At 39.2% G+C, this 24,140-nt stretch overlaps 1 long non-coding RNA gene across 2 annotated transcripts in view; it reads right to left on the bottom strand.

Moving 5' to 3' along the window:
* Positions 1 to 4,822: 4,822 nt before the first annotated feature.
* Positions 4,823 to 24,140, bottom strand: part of LOC310954217 — a 78,419-nt gene continuing 59,101 nt past the window's right edge. Inside the window, exons 3-5 of one of the 2 annotated variants that reach the window (XR_014593409.1) lie at positions 14,967 to 15,064; positions 5,290 to 5,497; positions 4,823 to 5,168 (exon numbers count right to left, since the gene is read on the bottom strand). This is a non-coding gene — a long non-coding RNA (uncharacterized lncRNA). Of the gene's footprint in view, positions 5,498 to 14,966; positions 15,065 to 24,140 lie in introns of both variants that reach the window. The other variant, XR_014593408.1, reaches the window with a different exon arrangement.

The raw sequence follows: 24,140 nt of genomic DNA, 5'->3' as shown, positions 1-24,140 counted from the left end.
AAAGTAAAAAGTGCAAAACAAAAGGAAACTGCGTGTTTGCAGAAAATATTCCTTTGCTCAAATATAAATATAATCTAAAATTGGGTTAAAATCTGAACAAAGATATGGATCCATTATGATGAAGTGTTGGCAGTTGGTTTCTGATGTGCTTTTACTTGTAGCTACATGTATTGATATTTGCACAAACATTGCATCGACTCCCATCGAATGTCCATATTCAAAATGTAGAATTATTACATAAGGTGTCCATTTAAATGTGCGAGCACAAACACAATTTCATTTTCTGTGTCAACCGAACGGGAGACGCCTCGATGCACTTTGCATTCTGTGATATTAGGTTTCACAATCCGACCGAGAGTTGTTAATATGAGCACTTGTGGTCAATTTGTAGCGTTGTTGAAAAGAAAAACTCTCTTCCTGTTGGTTAAGAGTTCAGTTTTGAATTATTCTCGCCAGTCCAGTCGAACCAAACGTATGTGGGAGTCCTAAACGTACTCAACAGAAACTGTGAAGTGTAGTTCTCTCTTTAAACACACCAACAACAGACAGCTTCCTCGGTTTGAGTTTTATTGGTGTATTGTCATCAGTTTCTTACAGTCAGGATTCACTTCTGCTAAACTCTACTTGACTGGCCTGAAATGCCAAAAGAGGAGCATGCGGAGCTTTATAGGCAGACAAATATATCTCCCCTCCTCTCTCTGACTCACTCAGTCTTGCTCTCTTTCACACGCACACTTTCCTGTTCTCTCTTTGTCCCTCTCTTCCCAGTTCACACGCTCTCTTTCAAACACCAACGCACACGAGCAGCCTTTCTTCCTTTTTTTGTAGTCAGCATTTTTATCTCACCCTTGATCCCTCGTCTGTGCTCCTGCTGAGATCTTTGTGATGCCAGCACAATATCTAAAAATAAAATAAAGAAACACAGACAAGCTTCTAAACTAGAGGTCTCAAACTCAAACGATCTGGAGGCTTCAGGTTGTCCTCACTCAAACTCCCCCTCAAAATAAATGTTAAAGGTATAGCTTGGCTATTTTGAAGTGGGGTTATATGAAGGTTATATACACCAGATGACGGTTAGCACATCCCCAGTTTGGAGAAGCAGACGTGACACAGAAGCTGCTCTGGACGGGGTCAGCAGCTGTAGCAACACATACTTTAGTTACCTAAAAAAATGTATTTAATTGTACGCTACATTTAGTATATTTCCACCACTTGACCTTTACCGTCAGACAGCCCTTTCCTTTGGAACTACATTTTCTCAATGTACACATAAACACAACTGTGCCGAGCACTGTATTACGCCGCAGATCAACTCTGACTTTCCATGGTTTAAAGGCTAAACAGATGCAAGATAAATAAAAGTGGTAGAAGAACTTTTGAGAAGATGGCTGAACATCCGAACGAGAGAGAGGAGAGACTTCTGTGAAAACTGGAGGAAAGCGTTGTCTGACAGAAACGAAAGTGGTGTAAATATTTGCATGGGGGGGGGGGGGGGGGGTCATTATGTTGCTGCTGGCTGAGTATCGTGGGTCCTTGAGTGGCTTCAGTCTGCTCACTGACGTCATTGAAGGTAGGGGTGTTTCCCTGCTCCCATCCTTGTTTTTTCAACAGGCATGTGTTCAGGTGATTTTCACCCGGCGTCATATTTTGCCGGTTGTCAGTGATGCAGACTGTCCCAGGAACGGGTGGACTTAAGAACAAGTTCCCAGCTCCATTATTTTTTCATTTTAGGAATTTTTCTTTAATGATTACCTCATTTTAAGAGCCTTTTTATAGGATCCCTCCCATGGGGATACCTTTTTCTTTGTTTTATGAAATGCTGTATAGGGGGGAAATAAACAGAGTACTTCCATTTAACCATGTATTGGCGAACTTTAATGTATTTTGATGAGAAGTCTTTTATCTGGTTTATCATATCGGATAAAATATACCAAACGTTAGTGAACAGTTACTAACTGTTGTGTTAGCTAAAGCTATAAGAACCTACAGTAGGTGTAATCTTATGGTAGTTGTACTTTACTTAAATATTCCTATTTTATGATATATTTATACGATTCACACGTAGTTTGAAGACAAAAGAAGATTCCCCAAATGTGTTGTTGTGTACATATATTTAAAAAAAATATAAATCTGCATTATTGTGGAGAAGGTTTCAGTAACCACTGAGGTCAAAATGTGGTATTTCATGCATGTTCTCTCGCCCTGTTGAAATCATTAACTGCATTGTAAAACTAATTTCAGTCCTCTACACATTTCTTTGTGATGTGTTCGTCACTTTGAGGCTTTTTATAAAACACAACATTCAGTGAATCTCAGGAGAAATAGAAAAATGTGTTTGGGAAAAATGAATCTCTCAGTGATGATGCACGCACTCACTGATAAACACATTTTGAGATTTAACAATGTGGTTTTACAGCCCGAGGGTCTGAAACTCCCTCAACCAATAAACGAACCTCTTAATAGTTTTCAAACACTGCAGTGTTACTCAACCACTTAATGATTAACAGTTTATTGTGAAACCTAATCAGCATCGTTCAAGTTAAACTAGCTACTGTTTCTGCCAGAAATCCTGTTATGAGAATATTTCCTCCACTAACTTAACTTCTTAATTGAATTGTGTTTTTTTTAAAGTACCGTAATCACATTTGACATCTCCTCTTTTAATCAGTCTCCACAGAATCACTGAAAGCAGTCCAATCATGCCACTTTGCCAAAGCACGCAGCAGCCGTCATTTTTAAGGAAGTGCAGAGCAGTGCTGTAATGCCTCCATGTGTGTGTGATGCAGGTAAATGCATCCAACTTTAAAATAACTTCTGTTGATGTTCAGCATTAAGTTTTCAGTGGGTTCATGTTACATACAAAGTAAATGTATGTGTATGCTTTGGGTTCTGTTCTTTTTATCTCCTAAAAGGTCATACATTACATATATTTTATTTTCTCTGTTTTCCCGTGATAACAAGATATTTTTGCTCCGTTTTCCCGTGATAACGAGATAATTAATTAATTAATTAGTAATTAATTATTAATTTGATATCTGGAGAATCAGTGTAGCAGTGTCAGGGGAGCAGGAGAATATCGATCAACATCACATATCTCTTCAATCACGTCCTGACAGGCTGAAATAACTTTATGCCTTTTATCACAGATGATGTTCACATTAGTGTGCGTCATCTAAGAAGACGGTTAGCAAGGCTTCTGCTTTATCTGATGTCCTTATTAACTACTATTTTATTTCAATTATAACAACATAAATACCAATACAGGGATGCGTTTTACAATGTGCACATGAATAAACACATTACAGTTTAATTTCATAACCGTAAATAACCAACTGAAATCTTCTGTCAGTGATGTCAATAGTGTTTTTCAAGTCTTTACCAGGCATGACATGTCAGGTGTGATGGAGATCTCAGGCCTATCACGTTTAAATCATTTCCTATCAAATTTATTATCCTGTTATCTCAGGAAAACGGAGGAAAATGATCTCGTTATCACAGGAAAACGGAGGAAATAAAATGTATGTAATGTATGACCCTTTTGACATTTGTTCTCACTTAAGTCTTTTAAGGGCTGAGTGCATTTCATGATCGTATAATAAAATACCAAAAACAAGAGCTGGATTTAACTGATTTAATTCATTACTTTGATTATTAAGATACAGCTTTGTGCATTATCTACAACAGAGAGTGCATTCAGTCATCAAAGGATGCTTCAAAAACAAATCCTCCATCTTTAAAAGGTGAAACATTTCACAAGTGTTATTTAAAGCTCAATATTAAATTAGGAGGTCAGAAAAAAATCCTCGATTACAAAGTGTTGACTCGCATAAAGACCTTCAAAGAGCTAAACTTGACGGAGAAACTAGGGTCTGTTTGACAATAAAGGCTGTGAGCACCAGTGCTATAACTCGCCAGATTTGCTTTCAGAATAAGATTTCTTTTAGCCTTTACATGAACTTAAGTTGCAATTTATTTGAGTCCCTCTCCCATGAGATCTCAGTTGTTTGTGTTGTCTTTGTGCTTAAAATGGAATAAAAATAAGCTTAAAGAAAAACAAGGTTGAACAGTCAGAGCTAAGAAACAAATGTAAATCTATGTAAATGAATTATTGCATCTATCTATCTATCTATCTATCTATCTATCTATCTATCTATCTATCTATCTATCTATCTATCTATCTATCTATCTATCTATCTATCTATCTATCTATCTATCTATCTATCTATCTATCTATCTATCTGTCTATTATATGTATTTGTTATATTGCTGTTGGTAGATTTGAGTCGAGTGGAACTCGTTTATTTTTCTAAAGAAAAAGGAAAACCTTGAGTTAAACAAGGAAGTGCACCAGAGAAATGAAACTGAACAGAACCTTTATAAATATATATTCGTTCTATTATGTTTTCTAAGTCAGAGGTCATTTGTGTGCTTTCTGTGGGGTCTTACTGCTTTTATGTAGAATCTGCTACTGCTCCTTATCAAACACAAAATTAGTGAATCAAGTGCACCTGTGACCAAACCCTGCAAGACATTTTGATTATTGATATCTCAGATACTAAACCCAGGATCAGCAGCATAGATTCCCTCTCTAGGTTGCATATCTGCTTGGTATACTTTTGCACAAACTCAGTTATAAGTGCCTGTGAATGTTCTCATTTGTCCAGGTCGCCGTTATCCCCAAAGCAATTTCAGTCAAAGGCAACTGGACTTGGTTATTTGTCTAGGAAAATGTGTCACCTCTATTCCAAGAGGATAGTCAATTCGACAAAGAATAAAATGGCCACAAACTCAAATTATAAGAAAAATGACACGGACGCCTATAAAAACTTTTAAATCTTTAGTGATAATAACTCAACAGTTCATGGTTGTAAAGAGCGTACACACAAATACAGCAGACAAATTAAAAAAAACACTATAATACAGACTATTTTATTTGACCCTAGCTCTTTTTGTCTCTTTCAGTGAAAGTCTATGGACGGCTGTAAATCACTATATATATTTATAAATCAACATTCCCAGCTGGTTTCCTTGGCTTGTCTCTTTATGAATAAAGTTATGCAAGTAATCTTTTATATGGAAGTTACTTGCTGTGTTGATTTCAACAGCATCAGCATGGTTCACAGACTTCACTGGATGAGGAGATTTTGCTCCGAAAACAGCCCACAAGCCTGAAAAGAGTTGGTAAAGCCAAAAAAACCTCAGCACCTGGACAATTAACAACACTATCAACCTCCTGCAGGTGTTTTATGGTAATTTGGTGCAAAGCGACAATAAAAAAATCTTACTCACTGCCCCTTCAAACCTCTTGAATTTGTTCTTCCTTTCAACATTTGAGCAAGCTATTCCCTGAGGGCACTTGTTCTGCCAAGAACCGGCAGCTGCAAACCACGACGCACAGCACCACTTCGTCCGTCGCTGCCTGTGGTCGCCGTTCACCAGCCACCCCGTCTCATGGTGATGATGTCATGACCCCAAAACTGAATCAGCAACATGTAAGCTGGAACACAACAAGAGAAAAAAAAGTGTTCAGATGCAGGGAAAGTACATAAAAACTCATAATGAACATACATTTGGAGAAATACTGTTAAAATGCCAAACATAAGGTGACACACTGCATTATATCCACGGCACAGGTCGTATAGGACATCGTTAAGAGCATTACAGGCCCACTGTGAGCAAATAAAATACAACGGGCCAGAACGACACACAATCCAGCACATTAAACTATCGGCCTTTATTGCCCGCAAATAAAAACACGCTTCTTGCAGACCTGTAAAGAAGGAAACAGGTTTCCAGCTAACAAAAGGAACAACCTGGGCTATGATTTACCAAGGTTACTTAAATAGTTCACATGAATTAAAATCAGGAATGATATAATATTATATTTAAAAGAACAAAACTCGGGAATAACAACAGTGCAGGGTACATACTCTTCATGACAGGATATTAAGCAATGGCCTGCTTCAAGTAACGCTCCATAATGGTTACTGGCACCACTGACGTGTTACAGTCCTAACAAGCAGATGCATGAAAAATGTGGAGTTTGTTTTACGCATTTTTCCTTTGCTTCTTTTCTGGAAATTCTTGGTCGATTTTATTTGAATGATTAAAGGTCTCAGATGGTGTTCTGGTGCATATGAGCGGTGTTTAATAGCAGCCACATGCTGCTGCTGTTCCCTCTTTCGCTTGTTATTTTTTCCCTGAAAGTAAAATGAAGAAACAAGCAAAGTAATTAACCTTTCTTCAAAATGATTAGAGGGACAATCAATTTATGAATTACAATTAATCATGGATGCAGTGTGTGGTTTTTTTTTTTCTGAACCGACTGAAAGTATCAATATATCAGTCTCAGCGGTCCCTTCTGGACAACCCCGTGAAGCGCTCATGGTTTAGGAGACTTAACTTTATCCAATAAAAGTAAAAAGCAAACTCCCTAATTACTGCCTTTACAAACATAAATACAAGTCTAGACAAAAGTTGGCAAATGTAAACATGTTATTTCTTTACTAAACCACTTATATTTCATCAACATCTGTGTACAATGTTCAACGTCTACGCAGCTTCCTGCTTAGAACCAGACTTTCTGTCCGGTTCCTAGATCACACACACTCACACGCACACGCACACGCACACACACACAGGCGCACACACACACACACACAGGCGCACACACACGCACACACACACACACACACACACACACACACACACACAGACAGACAGACAGACAGACAGACAGACAGACAGACAGACAGACACACACACTCACACTCACACACACACACACACACTAGGAGCCAGAGGTTTATCAGCTCACCAACTTTACTAAAAGACAAATAGACCCTAAAAATGTGTGTAGCATGTTTTCACTTTAATACTGTCTGTCGTATCAAAAAGTGATATATTTATACAACAATAATGGAGAGAAACGCTCCATTTACTTTCCTGTTGCGGGTAAAAATCAATGTTCAAGTCAGATTAAGGAGCTAATTACCCAGAACATCCAGCCTCAGCACAGCCATATCAGAGGCTACACACACATACAATCTGATTAGTATCACATTAAACTTAAGCTATTAATCTAAATGTATAAAATTCCTTTCCTTCCATGGCCTCAACGCCACAGACGAGAAGAAGTGTTTGGAGTCTCCTGCACAGATACTGTACATGTTCTCCGCGATATTTTCAACATAAATACACAGTCTGCACCACAGAAATGCCTCAATTCATTTTTTTTGTTTGTCAGAACACCAAAATGTCCACTCAGCTCATTGTCATGATTTATTGTGATCATGCAGCATCATGATAGATTAAATATCACAACTTACTGCAGAGCCTCTGCTCTAAAAATCGAATGTTACACTGCTATCATGCCAGCTACTTAATATACTTTTGTATTTATTTGTTTTATAATCTACAGCTTCAGATTTATTTCAAAGTCAGACAATTAGGGTCACTTTGATTTGACCACCCACCCAGTTTGGTCCGGATGGACCCTGTCTGCCAGCTCTGAACCGATTAAAGCAGAGTACTTTGAAGCATTGCCTCGCTGGGAGAAAAAAGCACCTCACACTTTTGGCTGTACAACAGACAACAGGACCTCGTCCCCAGAGATTTGTGCATCACTGGAAAAGATGAGGCAGCTGTTTGCAGACATTTTGTCTTTTAGCAGAAGGATACTCTGGAGAGTGTACGGCTGTAACGCAAGTGAGATGGTTTTACTGTGGATAAAACATTTTCTTTTTTTGCACTAATCTGCTCATAGAATATTCTACTCATCGTGTTTGTTGTTGAGTTGATTCAAAAAGACAGTGTATAGTTAAATAAAGACATCACATTCATATAAGTGCTGGTGATGAAATGTATGCAACTCCTACTCTCCTGCATGCATATTATGTTTAGATGTGTTGATCATTGTAACTCATCTTTCATGCTCAGTTAACATGTGCAGTTGTTGAAAGTTTTACCAAAATTTATAAGAGTATGTAAAAATTCCTATTGCAGTCTGCAGTACACTGATAACATATGTATAATGAACCCATTCTTCGTAAATAAGTGTTTAAAGTCCGATGACAAGGATTTAATTGCTCAAAAATAGACACAAATGAATTGATGAGATGTGGATGATGATGTAAGCACATAGATGTTTCCTGTTTTCTGTGGTACACACAATTGAAATCCCCCAAATCACAAACGATGCATACTCGTATACGCAGCCATCTTAATTAAGACATTAAAACCTCTCTACTCAGGACTGACAGGCTCTTCTCCTGAGGATGAATGTCTTAAAGTCCCAAAAGGTGGACACCATGATTAAAGACCTTGTGAAAAAGTACCAAAAAGATTAATTACTGTCTTCCATTTATAACTCAGCCTCCTTTCCTCACACCGGAGCCATTACACCGACCGCAGGCCAGACGTTTGAAATTTCTCAGCTTCAGTGACGCTGTTAATCAGTTAGAGCCGAGGAGACAAATTAGTCGGCTGACCTTTTTAAGTGGAGCACCACTTAGTTTCAGACTCAACATTTAGCTGTCAGAGGATGTTTCAGTCCCACTCTGAGTTAATTTCAGTAAAAGTATTAGATATTACTGTGTTACAACAGTGTGTGCAGTAAATCACATTCTCGGGACATGAAGAAGAAGAAGAAGAAGAATTACTTTATTTATCCCTGTGTGTGTTTCGGGCCTGCGTGTGTAACATGATTAATAATCATGTTACACACACACAGGCCCGAAATACACACATGCACAAACAGGACCTATACATGCAATTAAGGAGAGATGTTAAAGCGAGGGGGCTGCCAGTGACCAGCGCCCCCAGCAGTTGGGAGTTCGGTGCCTTGCTCAACAGCACCTCGGCAGTGCCCAGGAGATGAACTGGCACCTCTCCAACCACCAGTCCACGCTCCGTACATGGTTCAAACAGGGACTTGAACCAGCGACCCTACGGTTCCCAGCCAAGTCACCTATGGACTGAGCTACTGCTGCATGAAACATATTTTCAGAGATTCATTCAGAAATAAATCTGTCTTTTTGACAAATACAAAAGGCCTCAAAGCTCAAACTATTCAGCAGCATTCATAATCACTTTCTCTTCAAAAACTAAACTGTGATGGTCTTCATACAGGACGGTCAAGAAAAGAGGGATTAAACAGGGGTGCCTATTTACTCCAGTGAGTATGAATCATTTACTGCAGGCACAGGAGCAGATTCACCCCTCTGATGGATGACCCTGTACTTTGTCTTCCCTGCCTGATAAAGTGGATCTGCATTTAGCTCTCTCTCTCTGCAGTTTTAAATACTGCGACCATTTCTTGAAAAAAAAATAATCACAGGATGCTTTCAAAGCCTGTAGCAACAGAATGTCATCTTTGATAAAAAGTGGATTTAATGAGATGAACTTGTAATAAAAATCTGAAAGGCAGTTTAAAGAAGTGTGTAGATGTACGAGCCGCTTCTTTCCCTATCAGAAACATTCAAATGAAAATTAGCATGCAATAATGGCAGCTTTGCATGCTTATTATGTTATGTTTTTCTTTTAAAGATATTTCTGATGCTTTATTTAGATAGTGACAGAGGACAGGGGAGTCAGATGATTGAATGGGCGTTATCAGTTGCTTATCACCACCACGGATATGAAGCAGCGCGGCCCTATACTCTACCTCCTAGCTGGCTCAGTAGGCTGTTTATGATCTGTTCAATTAGACCACCCGTGGTGGTGTAAGATGACGTAGCATTGAGAGAGATAATGGGCAGTATTAAAACACCAAAAAAACTATAACTAGAAATGTTTAGGTGGTGGATCGGTCAAACACACAGAACTTTCCCCCAGGAGAGGAGTTTGTGTCCCGTGTGAAACCAAAAGTCAACTGTGACTTTTTAAGTAAACTTTCTTACACAACCTTCTTGAGTATTTTAACCCAAACCAAGATATTTTCCTAAACATAACCAAGTCCTTGAATTCCTAACGGGACACCCATAGCATTTAAAAGTGACGCCAAGGGGTCCTAACAGCAACCGTGACCATGTGGATGGATAATAATCACACTGTGAACCTACTAGTGGGTGTAGCAGCCCTCTTCTAACCCATGGACCACGGATTATAGCCTTTTAATGGAGTGATAACGTTTGGATCCAATGCGAAAGAGGGGAAGACCTGCAGAAAAGGGCCCAAGGCACATCTGGGCTGCTGCTGCAAAGACTCGCTCTCTACCCATTGAGCTATTAACTGTGTTAACTGCTGAGACTCCTATCTGACACTCACTCACTATACAGGGGCCTGTAAGTGTGAATACAAATTGCAATTCGGTTGGAGATCAGGGGTTGCGCCATAGGATTTCTCCACTTAATAAATCAGCCTGTTCATTATTGGTGAAAGGAGATGAAGCCGTTTGATGGATGAGTAGATGTTTTGTCTTGCCGTCACTTTTGATAAAGTGGAAACCTGCCTCAGGTTTAAGAGTACTTAACACCAGCTGTATGTATTGGCTGCAGATCAAAGGTGAAGGCGAGGGACTTGTGCAGCGGATAAGTCATCCTCCTGACAATCCTCTTTTCACAGGATCTGATTCGTCAAACTTGTTCATCAAACAAATGTTTATCATTGTGGATGAGCTACAGACTATATAGCCTCAAAATTGCAATTAATAACACAGTGAATTATGGCTGAAATCTTAATTTTCAGGGTGACACTGCCACAGGGAAACTTAACGATAATGGAGCCATGTTAATATAAGTAACACCTGTGCTTTTACTAATATGACAAGTTATAGTCTCTGCTGTGACAAAGACTTTGTGTATTAAGATAGATTTGACAAAATGTGAACCTATGGTTTGAGGTGGACAAACTCAGCAGGACAAAACAATTGATTTAAATGTTGAAGTGAATTAATTTTCACTGTTGGACTGGCGGTTAGCACCATCGCCTAACACCAAGAGGGTTCCTGGTTCCAATATCAGCTGGGATCGGCCCCTGCCCCCCACGACCCCAATAGGGACAAACGGTTGAAGATGGACGAATGGATGGACTCTCATTTAATCTACTCTTTCTTTTACATGGAAAAGGAGCTCATTTGCTGACTGGGGAGATGGATGTGGAGATAAAATGGCCTGGACTAGAACAAGAGCGGTACGACATTTACCTCAAACTATGATCCTCACTCAACTCTCTCACGCACACGCGCACGCGCACACACACACACGCACACGCACACACACACACACACACACACACACACACACACACACACACACACACACACACACACACACACACACACACACACACACACACACACACACACACACACACACACACACACACACACACACACACACACACACACACACACACACACCTCAGAACACTTTGAGAAACAACAGAGGCTCTTTTGCGCAAGACTTTTAAGAGAGAAAACTCACGTCTGCTTTGTGCTTGGTGTGTGTGTGTGTGTGTGTGTCCCAAAGTGATAGTGACCAAAGTCTACTGTAACAGGCTGATTTTTTTTCTCAGAACCCTTGAATTACAATATGATAAATGTTATTATGGATTTTTTTGCCCAACAACACAAAAGTAAACTGCCCCCCTAGATTAAAGGTTAGAAAACCATACGTTTCAGGTTAGAGAACGATTATGGCTACGCTAAAAAAACTAAATAATGCAAAAAAAAGTTAACAAAGGCATGCACAGCCAGACACTAGGTTTACAATACTAGGTATACTGTAGGTATATGGTACTAGGTATATAATACTAGGAGCTGCACAGAAGAACATGTAAAAGTAACACACTACCCAATGCTCCCATGAACATTTATTTACTCTATACATTTGTGTTTTTGGGAGCATTATATAGTGTGCAGACTCCATTTCTCTTCCATGACAGAACAATATCGACAGTTGTCAGTAGTAAATTGCGTAAATGGACGGCTGCAAACTCCTACTTACCCTCCCCTTATAACACGTTACTTTGCTTAATATATAGGTTTGAAATATCAATCGTTTGTTTTCTCTGTGACTAAAATCTGTAATCAAAAAAATCACCTTTTACTGGGGAGAACATCTTGTGAGTTACTGACGAAGGCCTTTTAATAAAGCACATTATATAAACTCAAACACGTCAAGGTAGACACAAGATTGCATATTATCTGAAAAGGCCAGTATTTTTGAGTTTCATTTGAAAGCAGTAATGTATTCAGGGGCTTTGTTTACATACCCGCAGTAACACCATAGTTACTGAAAGACTGAGTAAGACTAAATGTCCCAAAAATCTCTTACATTTGATTTGACATGTCGTCCTTGTAAGTGTTCCAACAAACTGACAGACAAAACATGAGCTGCTAACTAAACGCAAGAGCAACTCGCTCACACTTAAAGAACTGGTGAAGGTGTCAACGTGTTGTGACTGGTCAAATCAGAGTTCTCCAGATACCCGAGGTTACTGTGATAACACTGAACTCCAAGTGAGGCAATAAGCACAGTTATATAATGAGAATCTAGGTTTATGTGAGTCCTGAAACCACATCTACAAACTGGCTTTCTGTGCATCGGACAACCCTCATATTAAAGAGCATGAATATGTAACCATGATAAAAGTCCCAGTTTTACTTTCTTAATACAGCGTCACTCCACCCTCATCTTTAGTTTTCAAAATGCTTAGTCAGCTGCTGTAATCAGCTTCTTTATAGTTCTTGGCTTCGCCCCTGTTGCCGGGCAGTTTCTCTCCCTCTCTCTCACTCTGATGTATCAAGCACCAAACACACATTTACATACACGCAGACTTTAACCACAACGCAACGTAGGAGCTTCTGGTGTTGACACCAGCATTTTTGCCCCATGTGACGCCATGACAGTTATATTATTGATCATTAGGACTTTGTGATGAATGGTGGGACTCCACTTTAGCTAATTAATCTGAGCCGTAGCAGCTGCACTCACTGTCAGTTTGAGAGTCGACGAAACGGCTAAAATGTAAACGGTGGACGGGGGAGGATAGCTGAGGGAGGAGAGAGGAGATGGGAGGATGTGGCGCAAGATTGCAGTATGTTGGGTGTTAATGAGAAACCTGCAACTTGGAGGGTTTTGCTTGTTTGAAAGCAGCTACTGTGGATAAAAAAAATCCCCTCGTGATTTACCTCCAGTTTATATAAAAGTAAATATTTTGCAGATTGTGTTTTTTTTGCAGAGGGAAACGGCCACCACTAACATTTGTGAAAGCAAGCCTCCATTTAACATTGTTTTATCATTTATTCCAGTTTTGATTACTGTGTTAGTGCTTCTGCTAACAAGTCCGGTCACCAGAAATAAAAAAATGGCATTGTACATCTCTGCAAACCACAGAAAGACTGATATTTTATGTTTTTGCCACCCTTTAATGTCTGTTTGCACCGTATCAGGCTTTCAGTATTTCATATTTCACGTTCAGAGCAAGTACTTTGGAAATCATGTGACATTCAACAAGCCTCAGACTCTGCTTAGGAAGGGGGTCGCCGGTGGATGGTTGGGTCAAACACACGTGGGAGACGCCGCTGGGTGTCCTGTTCGCATCCCGTCTCACGTCAACAGACATAATGATTTTAACCCAAACCAAGATCTTTTCCTAAACCTAACCATGCAGTTTTCATACCGTTTTTCATACAACATTAATAGTTTTTGTTTGAATTCCCAATATTAATCATGTGTTTAAAACTGCGACATGAAGCATCAAAAAGTGCAGTTACGTGATGAATGGGGAACTAAAACAAGTTGAAGCAGTTCAGAAAAGAAAGAAAAAAGAATTGAGATTCATCATATCTGTAGTTTTGCAGAAACATACAATAACAACATTTTGTGGTTTGCAGAAATGTACAATCCATGCATTTTATTCTGGCAACTGGGTCAGGCTGTTCTCATTCTGTTCTGTTTGTGTGAATTCAACATATTAAAATGAGTTGCCGTAGCATAAGACCACATGGGGGGCCGGTTGGGGATGGTGGCAAGGGCCCAAAATACAGAACTTTCACCCGGACGGCCAGAGTTGGTGTCCTGGCGGCGGTTGTCCCACAAGTACTAGGCCAACCTGAACCTTTATTTCTAATCCTAACTAAGGCGCTTTGATGCCTGAACCTTACTGATGACCTTTTGTGTCCTAAATGTAGGAAACATAACCGCTGAGGTCCACTTCTGGTCGCCAATTCATGCATTAAATAGAACGTCATATTTCGTAAGACATCATACACATTATCGTGCATTACTTTTGATGAGAACATGTTGACGTGGTGGTGCTCACTCTGTTCTGCACATCGAGATCAAATGTTGTTTGCTAAAGACTGGAAAACAAGTCTGATGAAGATCATATGCTTTGTTGACACCACTTGTATCTAGGTTATGTTTTATCTTTTTATATGTGTGTTTGGGGGCTTACAAACATATAACCGTTAAACACGCTGCAGTCAGAGCACCGTCCTGCTTTAACCTGTGACCAGGAACCGAGTGAACTGAGTGTGAAATGATTTTTTTATACCCCAATTGATCTTTACGATACAAGTTTTCCAGATTTAGACAATGACTAAGTATCACACACTTGGCAGGACAATAAAAATGACCCTGACCTTTAATACTTTTTTGATAAAACAAAGATTAACCACACAAAGAGAATTTGATCAAAGGAGCGGGAGCAATGACATTGTGGGTTGGACACAGAGAACTAGAAATGAGCAGGCCACAGCAAAAATAAGTTAATGCACGTAGGCTTGTGAAACACATTTACTGCAAGTCAGGGACTCCCCAGTGTCTAGGAACTTTCCAATAGTTCCCCATTACTATCACTAACAAATGTATAACTCCATCTCACAATATGCACAGCTCTCACACCTGATACACACGACAGGAATACTGCAGTTTGAATTCGTCACATGAAAACATGATATTATGAGCAAGGCACTGATCAGACAGCCAGTAAAGTGGTTTACACATGTGTAAACTCCCTACCAGATGAGCTCTGCTGAGGTGGCTTCCCATCAGTTGTCGGGATGGTGAATGTGGTGGAAGCCGGCCTGGAAGTCCTGTGGCGAGACTTTTCTCTAGCCCTGCAAAAGAAAAAAAAATCCCCATTTCAATAAGTTATGTAGTCTTTAATTAAGTACTTAAATGCATTTCTCGAAACAAGCAAATACACCTTTCAATGGACCCATTTGCCCCTTGTTTGGCGATGGTAACACTCATTTATAGAGTTCTTTTAGTACTTATCTTTCCCCATTTGAAGTATAATGTCTTCATTTTATGGGGGAAAGGTTGACAACCTGTAAAGATGGATAATTTTAAAGTAACGACTATGGTTTTCCGATTCTGCCAGCTAGTTAATTGTAGTTTCATACATTCACTTGGTATCACAGGTTTAAATTAGTCTGCATTATCACCTCCTCACCTATCAGACCTCTCTGTACACAGCTGTAATACTGACAGCTTCAGTTATTCATAAGTTAAAAACAACACACCTGTTTGATCTTATTTGGACATAAAGCCGGCTTATTCTGTCCTTCATCTGGCATTGATCATGTCCTGTAACATGACTGAAGCACAACTGCAAGTTTAAGGCTTCAAAGAAAATACTGCCCAAGTTGTTCTCTTTGATATTCTCATTTTTTCTGTAGTGCAGTGACACACACCAACACACAGACACTCTGCATGTTGTTACTGAGAAAGAATCTCTGTGTGGAAAGAGTTGCATAGGTTATTCATGTGCATTCAGCAGTTATACTGTACATCTGATAACTAGTGCTAATCTTAGCCTAATGCCCAGTAATAACAAAAGTCTCACAGTAAACTGGGTTGACCTTTTTTCCACGGCTGCACAGAATTTTTCTATGTGAAATACCAAAATGTGCTGGAATCCGTCGTCTGTCACGTGTACTGAAACCACTGAAAGATGCTGGATGACTACATCCTGTCTCATATCTGAAACATACATGTCAAATATGTCTATAAGTTTTCAACATTGGTTTTTCCAATGATATCATTTTTGGAAATAAAACATTATTCAACCCAAAACCACATCTAAGTAATATGTGCAGTAATCCCTGACTTAATGTATGAAATGTCTCTCTCTCACAATTGCTGGACAGGTACATTTAAGATATCTTGACTGAAGACTTGGACTGAACAACATGCCCTGACAACAAACATAGTGTACCATGTTCACTTTAACAGAGTTCCCATTTTTAAATTTTACCCCCTAACTTTAAAAAACAAATATATTTCAAGGTCATGGGAATCCTGGTTTTCTCACACTAAAGCTCACTCACCACGCGTGTGTGTGTGTGTTAGTGTATAGTTTGACACTTGAGGCACTGTCTGAAAAGTCGTCCCACACACAGCAGACAGATGCAAAGAGCCCTTTGTGTGGGCAGCGTTTTGACTAAACCTGTGCACCTGTTTGTGCATTTGTGTGTGTGTGTGTGTGTGTGTGTCAGAGAGAGAAAGCGAGGTTAAAGAAGATCCGATGTGGGTGGTCAACTTCTTATCTCTTATTATTTTTAAAGGATATTTATTTAAGCAAATTTCAGTGTTATTTATATATTTTCATCACTAGCGAAGACCTTGAATTTTGTGCTGCTTCAGTGACAATTCTCCCTCGAGAATTCATAATAACAATCATTTCTATTGAATCACTGAAGCTGCAGTACAGTGCCTTAGAGTGATAAATAACAGTTTAGAAGTTCTTTGCTACCACAAATCCTAATTTTGCATTAATTTTACTATTTTAATTACTGAATCCTTATGTGCATATCAAATCCCCTTATTTGTTAGTCTTCTGTACATTTTGTACTATGTGTACTGTCTTAAACCAGGCTTGAAATTCAAGTCTTCTTATTTTCTGTTTCATTCTTTCCCTTGCTTTCTCTTCTTCTCACGCTGTTGTGAACAGACAGTCAGGTGATGAAACAACAATTGTGCCTGGGGGTCACTGTCTGCATCAACACACACTGTGCATCATAGCTATTCCACTGAAGACTCCATGTTTCAATAACCTAAACTTTTAAAATGTATCCTCAATAAACCTTCAGCCCAAACTTCTGAAAGTAAAAGAACGCTGTGATGACAAAGACACATTTTTAGTGTAAGACTCAATCATGTAAAAGGTATGAACATCAGTGTGTTGAGAGTGCTGCAGGGTTAGTCACGGTGACTCAGGGTCATGGGAGACTATTATTCACTTTACACTAGAAAACTGACAAAATCATTGTTCTTGGAAGTGCCCACCAGACACCAGCCTCCACTTAACCACAAAACGGTTATTTAAATGAGCCTACACCTCAGGTTGGAGGTATTCAGGTTGGTGTTAGGGTTAAATCACACATCATTTGCTATGCAACCTACCTTCAGTTGTCTTTCTCAGAAGGCAGCATAACTAAGCTGTATGAGATCCAGAGGGTGATTAGGACAGTTTAACATCCAAAGGTTAGCAAACAAACCTCCAATAAAACCACTGACATTTGTCCACTTTTACAGAATAAAGAAACAAGATAATCTAATCTAATGCAAACATAGGTGGGATAAGGTCAAGATTTTACAATGCCCCCCCTCTTGGTTAAGAACAACATCTTTTGATGTTTATGATGCTACTACAGTTTGTATTTCTCACGGCATTCCCTAATACGCCGTAGTGGTGAAGAAAAAAGCTCAATTAGACCTCCGTCTTTCAAGTACTGCACATCATTTTTGCTGGTTTTTCAACTTTTTAAACTGCAGACATGACAGTGAAATGATGCACAGTGTATGTCTCCAGATAGGCAAAGTTATTATTTCTCATGTGAACTGGGTCTAAAACATTTGACAATAAGTCTGGCCTTGTTAAAAAGTAGAACTAGCAGTCTGACGGCTCAGATGCACCTAACAGGAAGTTGTAGTGTAAAGTTATCATGCATGTTAATTTCAACCTAATGTATCCTTCACAGCATTATGTCAAATGTTGCATTTACAAGTAAGTGTCTGTTGTTCTAGACGAGGCACGTTCTGACAGTAAAGCGAGGCTGTGAACGCAGAGAGGGCTCCAGTAAAAATAGCATGTTGCCTGGTAAACAAAGCGGCTTCAAAAAGGAAGTGAGAGGTTCAATATCAGTGAGCCGCACAGGCAGCGGAGCACAGGGAAAATCCAGAATCAATGTGTTTCAATTCTCAGTACACGGACGACTGTAGCATATTGACATGACTGACTGAGGTTCCTATACAGGTCACTGCAAATGTCGAAAATACCAGAGTGACTCCCAGGACAGCAACTGTTTGTGTGAGGAGATCGCCTGAATAAATAAAGGTTAAATAAAAACTGTGACTAAGCTAACGTGACGTGACTAATATTCCTGGGAAACTACAGGGTTCAGCATCGTTGCAAACAAAATCACATACCAGTTAGAGCAATGATTCTTATCTACGATTATGCTGTTAATGTCTTTGTTTACACCTCGATGTGCTGCCCACATTATTATCATCACTAAACTTTGGACTAACAGACACAGTAACACAACACCACAGAGAAAATCAAATGAGTTTACAGATGAAATGAGTCACTGTTTTGAAAGTCCACTCACAAGATAACTCTAGGTTCTGGTTTTCAGTATTTTGAACAATACAGCCACATATTTCAACCTAAAGGTGCTCTTTTTCATGGCCAGAAGCACTAACGTATACACGGGGCTGGAGCGGCTACCACAACAACAAACAACAAAGGAGCTCAGATTACAACACACACAGAGGGAGAGTGACTTCATTCTCTGCTCGGGACGCCATTACTGCACTAGATCTTAACTTAGGAAATGTAGTTGCTGTTTGCTGCTTTATTTATGTTCTCACTATCAAGAGCAGGGCTTTTCAAAGTGCTCCAGAGATTTACTGCAGTATTTCACCCACTTGCAAAAAAAAACAGATCTCAAGAAGAATAGTCAAAGCTGAGTCAACAGTTGTTTAGTTCTTTATGAGTCGAGCTGAAAAATATACACAAACTGGATCCTCCTTTTCCCATAATGCAACTGAGACTCTTAGATTAAAAGAATATTAACAGGTCGGTCCCGACACTGTCCACTTAACCCCCACTTATGCACATTTTTCCTAGTACCACATCAAAATTCAGAACAATGTGTATCCCTATTGAGTTGAGAATTAAATTAAGAAATATGACATGTTTGCAAACAACATTTTGTTCTCCATATGCAGTTAACTGAGCAAGCAGGTGTTTGCCTGCACACTGTATACAACTCAAGGGGTCATTTGCAGTAGATGGATAGTAGTACGATTTTGGATTGTACTGGAGTTTAATCTGTTCACAGACAGGTGTGTAGGAGAATAAGTGATGAGTAGTGATAGACTGATACATCGGCCAGCTGATATTATCGGCCAATATTTGAGTTTTTTTATGTGTATCGGCCGATGCGGGCTTCTGCGTTCGCCGATAGTTTTTTTTGGCATTATTTACAGACATGCGTCCACAGGCAGCTCCTTGCAGACCACGCATACCCCCTCCCCCATTAGTAGAGGGCTGGAAGACTGCTCTTCTAGACAACAGTAAGTTTTAAACTTGCAAAGCATCTTTTAACTGTTTAATTTACTGGAGACAATGCCATACACTTTGAAAGTGGGCACAAGGATGCCAAATGCATGCTCTATGTGTGCTTTGCTTGAAACTATAGCTAAGCAAATTTGTGGGTCCAAATGGTAAACGGGAATGCAGAGTGCCTCGTCTATAGAACTGCTTGCCATTGTGGCTGTATGTATTCATACAGTAGCTGTTACGAACACTGGTCATAGAATTAAGTAATGAGGACGTGATTCCGTGGTCTTGTAGGAGTTTTATTTAGACACCACCTTGCTGGAGGTTTGGACACGTGTTTGTGTTTCTCTCCCTCTCTCCCTACTCGGAGCGAGGCGGAGTTCCCTTGCCCCCCCTCAAGAAGAGCTTTAATGATGAGAGATCTGTTTTATATCATTCATTCATTCATCTTCAATCACTTATTCCCGGGGTCGGGGTCGCGGGGGGGCTGGAGCCGATCCCAGCTGACATCGGGCGTGAGGCGGGGTACACCCTGGACAGGACGCCAGGCTATCACAAGGTACATAGAGACGAACAGAGACAGACAACCATTCACACCTAAGGGCAAATTTGCAAACACGTGCATGTCTTTGGATTGTGGGAGGAAACCAGAGAACCCGGAGGAAACCCACGCAGACACGGGGAGAACTGAATATTATTAGTGTTAACGTTTATCATATACCAGACAATATCGGCTCAAGAAAACCGGCAGTCTCTATCGTCTAAGGCTGATGAAAATAAATTGGTATGGGCATCAGCCCGAAAAATCCATATCAGTCGACCCCTAGTGATGAGTGAAGGAAACAAAAAAAAAATCCTTCAAGTGCAACATACAATATACTGTTCAGTATATACACGTATTGGTCCCTTCGTTTGGTTATCCTGTGAAAAAATGTAAATATATAAGAGGAAATGTTTTCACTTCTGTTTTCTGATGAGAGTAAAATGTAGCTATTCAGTTGAATTCAATTCAATTTTATTTATAGTGCCAAATCATCACAAAAGTTATCTCAGGACACTTTACAGACTAGGTAAAAACCACACTCTATGACTTATTTATGATTTACATAGACTTCCCTTCCCCCCGTAGAGTACGGTGGCAACGAAAACCTTCACTTTAACAGACAGGAACGTCACTATAACTGTTGGCAGTTTGTACTCACTAATGCATTTGTGTGTTTATTTATTTTAAGCCAAGTTTAGGTTGACAGAACTATTAACACTTGAATAAAAAATGTTCAGAAAAGATCCATATCCATATAATTAAAGGGCTAGGTGAAAGCTTCATGAAGTGTTAAATGCTTGTTTGACACACTTTACATGTGCTGTATTTGCTCACATGATCAGCCACAAAAGAACAGCTGCTCTAGGACGTCCTGACAGATGGAAATGACCAACATGCTGTCAACACTTCATATTACGCACAACTTCTGCATGTACACATGTAGCAAGGCGTGGCATATAAAACATGATGAAATGCAGATTACTGAGGCTGTCCGAGTGAGACGCTGGGTTTGGATTTATGTTCCCTTCATACTAAAAAATGGTTCCTCAGATAGTCAAACAGGGACTGCAGAGTCAGCAGTTCAAAGCGGGTCAGGTTTAGAGACAGGAGGTAACATCAGCAGTGTCTATATGTGAAAAGTAAACATCAGCTCTTTGTCTCCATGCAGTCGGCTCACTATCAGCACTGTACATGTAAAACAGAATCAAAGGTTTGTGCATCCTAAGTGTTAACTGGAGGCTTTTAGCCGTTACCTCAGTTGAACCAGTGTATTGATCTTTCCCTGTATCCGTGTATGTTTCAACAATGCAATATTATAGGGGCACCCAGTGGCTCAGCGGTGGAGCAGGTGCCCCATATACAGAGGCTTAAGGTCCCTGTCACAGCGGCCCTTTGCTGCATGTCATCCCCTCTTTCTCTCTCCCCCATATCCTGTCAATCTTTATCTGTACTGAGAAATAACAGGCATACAAAGCCAAAAAACAATCTTTAAAAACAACAATGCAATAGTATTGCTCTCATGGTTGCTGTGGTTACTAGATAACAAACTCTTTGGTAGGTTGTTAATGACTTAAATCCCTGTCATCAGAGCCACTTTACATCCTTGTAGGTCAACAATCTAAAATTTTCTGACACGAGGCATGAGTTCAACCCATGATCACACACAGAGAGCTCTTTGTTGTAAAGAGCTCTGTCAATACTGATACAATGGATATGTTAATAATTAATAATAGGTACAAGTTTAGGTAAAAGATATTGAAACGTTAGGAAAAAGAGATGACTAGTTGCCGTACAGTAGATTACAAATGTGACAGGTGCTTTAAAAAACTTGATAAACACTAAGGCAATCCAGGCACTCAAAAATACAAGAAATAATAACAGAGGAAGGAATTATTCATAAAAAATAGATTTTATTGGAGTGGCTAAATCATTAAAAAATCAAACCTGTTTCAGCTTTTATCAAAAGCCCTGACGAGGAAATACAGAGGTTTAACATGTTGGCTTTATTAAGATTATTTATTTGGCTTTTTATGCATTTATTTTTTTAGTACAGCTGAAGATCGACAGGGTATATAACGACCGTGAGTTGGATTGGAGGACTCAGTCTAGACTGACTACAGTTTACATATAGGTTATTAACCCCCCATCCAAAGTTTTAATGTAACACAATGTAGAAATGTAAATGTCCTAAACAAGTGGATAGAAAGAAAGTGAAAAAACTCTCTATAAGTTTATGATGATTCCTACTGCACCAGTTAAATTAACATGTGCTGACATGAGATACAGTTTGTCAAATGATGTGCCGACAGGTCACCAGCTGTGGAAAGAGGACTGCAGTCTAACATACCATGAATATTATATTTATTTTATTTACTATACTATATGTGACTGAAGATAAAATAAAAATGCTGGTGTAAAAAGTAAGAAAAAGTAATACTTAGAATATAAATATGTTTTGTTTACTGTAATAATAACATATACATTATATGCTTTACATTATTTTGGGAGAAAATAAGTAAAATTATCTTAGAAAAAGATAGAAACTAATATAACTATAACAAGGGTGCACAAGGTGAAAAAGTAAATACTGTATTCAAAAGTATCAGAAAAGCATTATAGTCTGCATTAGAGAGGATACAGTTGATAAAGTGTGAGCCAAAGATGGTTTCACCAGGGGGAGTGTGTTGAAGACTATTTCCTCCGTAAAACAAATGCTTCACAAAATAATAACAGCAACAGTACAGGAAATGCACAAAACAGTAAACATGTTTCAAATGTCCTTTTTTTTACCCAAATCCTTTTTTTGACCGTTGTGTTTTGTTCAAAATACTTCCTCCTTGTTTGCAGACCTACAGACCTGACTGCGTATGTGTGTAGCAATAATAGCTCGTTAAATAAAAATTATTGTCTCTGCTTCTGATCTTATGAAAACCTAATATGTAAAATAGTACTTAAGCGGCAACCAGTGCCTTTGAAAACAATATGGAAATAAGAATGACGCAGTGTTATTACATCAAATAAGGAAATGTTTAATGTTGTGTATGTTATCCGGGCTCTGTGCGTGTGTGAGGTATACGTTAATTCACAAAAAAATGAACAGTTTGCTTTAAAATGCATGCTGTAGATATTATAAAACTCCAGTTATAGCAATGCTAAAGCCCCAAAGAGAAACAATGCGTCACGGAAACATGTCATAACTTCAAAATCATGTGTGTAAACAATATAATGTATAGGTCCTGTAGGAAACGTAATGAATCATCACAGTGTCGAGTATGTTTTCTGAGGGGTCGTAGAGGGACCAGCGTCTCAAGGACCTCAAACACAACAAACATTAATATCAACTCACTTTCAAAAGAGCATGAATGAAATTTCAATAATAAAAAAAGTCAACGACATGGTGGACGAACTAACAACTCAGCTGTGTCTCATAGTTCCTCAAAAGTCTCCTTCTGTGAGGTGAGGCTTTTACTTGATGTCAACAGAGCATCACGTCTGTCTTACTGTACGAAACAGCGGCTCTCTGTGCTGCGGCAATGCAAGTGATTATTTTAAACAAAGCATGAAATCTTGTCATGTGCCTCGGATGATAAACGGTCTCTCATTTGAATGTGTAAATGTCATTCGGGACGCACAGTGAGCAGTGAGAAGAGGGAACAAGCTCTTTCAGACGTCCCTATGCATGCAAATAAATACATACGGTGCTGTACACACACACGCACGCACATATAGAGGCACAATATCAAATGCTACACACAGAGATGTACACATAAATACACAGACATGCAGATGGAAGCCACATTTAAGGGAAATGTGCATTAATAAAATGAGCCTCCAGAATGGGTTCAGCTCAGCATCGATTCTACAAATCAAGCAAACTCTGAACACATCGACGCCACAAGGAGAAATTCCCTCATTTGGTGTTTTGGTCGTCAGTGGGTTAAATTTTTAAAGCCAAAACAAATTATTCACACCATGTTCCTGCTCCTCAAAACAACCTGACTGTAAGAATCTGCATTTTGTATTGTTTCAAACTACTATAATCTGTTCTTATTATATATAAATATATATAACAATATAA

The sequence above is a fragment of the Echiichthys vipera genome, assembly GCF_963691815.1.
Source record: "Echiichthys vipera genome assembly, chromosome: 11".
In the NCBI taxonomy this organism is placed as follows: domain Eukaryota; kingdom Metazoa; phylum Chordata; class Actinopteri; order Perciformes; family Trachinidae; genus Echiichthys; species Echiichthys vipera.
This window is presented reverse-complemented; position numbering and strand designations above follow the sequence as displayed.